This window comes from Palaemon carinicauda, chromosome 7 (genome assembly GCF_036898095.1).
Source record: "Palaemon carinicauda isolate YSFRI2023 chromosome 7, ASM3689809v2, whole genome shotgun sequence".
NCBI lineage: Eukaryota > Metazoa > Arthropoda > Malacostraca > Decapoda > Palaemonidae > Palaemon > Palaemon carinicauda.
The window spans coordinates 175,318,375-175,320,730 of NC_090731.1; positions in this window are offsets into that span (position 1 = coordinate 175,318,375).

A 2,356-nucleotide genomic window follows, 5' to 3' on the forward strand; every position below is an offset into this window, starting at 1 on the left:
GTGTATACATACATGCACATATGTGCCACTGTTTCCCTTTTTTTCTCTATTTTACTCACGTACATTACGTACGTACGTGCATACATACATGCTCATATGTGTCACTATTTTTTCTTTGTCTTTCTATCTCTTCTACTCACGTACATACGTACTTACGTGCATGCATACATACACACATAAATGTCACTGTTTCTCTTTGTCTTTCTCTCTCTTTTACTCACGTACACACGTACTTACGTGCATGCATACATACATAAATGTCACTGTTTGTCTCTGTCTTTCTCTCTATTTTACTCACGTACACACTGTACTCACGTGCATGCATACATACACACATAAATGTCACTGTTTCTCTTTGTCTTTCTCTCTCTTTTACTCACGTACACACGTACTTACGTGCATGCATACATACACACATAAATGCGTCACTGTTTCTCTTTATCTTTCTCTCTCTTTTACTTACGTACACACGTACTTACGTGCATGCATACATACATAAATGTCACTGTTTGTCTCTGTCTTTCTCTCTATTTTACTCACGTACACACTGTACTCACGTGCATGCATACATACACAAGTTAATGTAACTGTTTCTATTTGTCTTTCTCTCTCTTTTCACTCACGTACGTACATACATACGTACGTGCATGCAAATATACACACAAAAATGTCACTGTTTCTCTTTACCATTCTATCTCTTCTACTCATGTATATACATGCGGGCATACATACACACAAAAATGTGTCATTGTTTCTCTTTGTCTTTCTCTCTCTTTTACTCACGTATATACGTACTTACGTGCATGCATACATACATAAATGTCACCGTTTCTCTCCCTCTTTCTCTCTGTTTTATTCACGTACATACGTACTTACGTGCATGCATACATACACACATAAATGTGTCACTGTTTCTCTTAACCTTTCTATCTCTTTTACTCACGTACATACATACATACGTACGTGCATACATACACACAAAAATGTGTCATTGTTTCACTTTGTATTTCTCTCTCTTTTCACTCACGTACATACTGTATGTACGTGCATGCATACATACACACATAAATGTCACTGTTTCTTTTTACCTTTCTCTGTCTTTTACTCACGTACATACGTACTTACATGCATTCATACATACATATATGTCACTGTTTCTCTCTTTCTTTCTCTCTATTTTACCTCACGTATATACGTACTTACGTGCATGCATACATACACACATAAATGTCACTGTTTCTTTTTGTCTTTCTCTTTTACTCACGTACACACGTACGCGTGCATGCATACATACAAAAATAAATGTGTCACCGTTTCTCTTTGTCTTTCTCTCTCTTTTCACTCACGTACATACTGTGCGTTTGTGCATGCATACATACACACATAAATGTCACTGTTTCTCTTTGTCTTTCTTGCTCTCTTTTCATCACGTACATACGTACATACATACACAGATACATACATGTGTTGACGGCTGGCATCGTTGCGAAACCAGTTCATGTTACAAAATCGATCATCTCTCTTACGTAACGTAATTCGATATGGATTGTGGCAATTTCAATGAAGGAGATACGTAAATCAATAAACAAATTAAGTATGTGATAAAAATGTGTACGTATTTGAGGCCAATTTATACGTATTTGAGGCACAACTATGAGTAAACAACATTAAATGATCTAAAAAAAATTACACTTATGAGATTTCTCGTTCTAAATAAAGTTCATTGAAAAAATTGACTATTCAACATTAAAATTTCGTCTAAACGAAAGGGCAATTAGATTATTTTTCTTCTTTAAGCAACGAGATCAAGCAACATTTTATTATTATTACTATAAGAGAGATTACTAGAGTGCTATATGAAGTATATGTAGATGAGATCATGGTGAGGGGTAGATGGAGATGGTTTGGCCATGCTCTTCGCACTCCCCCAAGAGAGATTAGTTCACCAAACGTTCACCTGGCCTCCACGAGGCACTAGAAGAGTTGGAAGACCCAGGTCTACGTGGCTGAGGACTATGAAGCGCGAAGTAGGAGATGACGAGTGGAGAAGTATTGAGTGGAGACGACTAGCAAAATCTAACAGAGGCCCTTTGCGTCAATCGGCGTAGGAAGAGATGATGATGAATACTAGCTAAGCTACAACACAAGTTGAAAAAGCAGGATGCCCCAACAGGAAAAATAACCCAGTGAGGAGGGGAAAAAAGTAAACACAGAATAGAGTGTCTGAGAGCACGCTCAAGCAAGAGTACTCTAACCCAAGATAGTGGAAGACCATGGTACAGAAGTTATGCCACTACCCCAAGACTAGAGAACAATTTTGCTTACAACAACAACAACAATAATAATAATAATAATA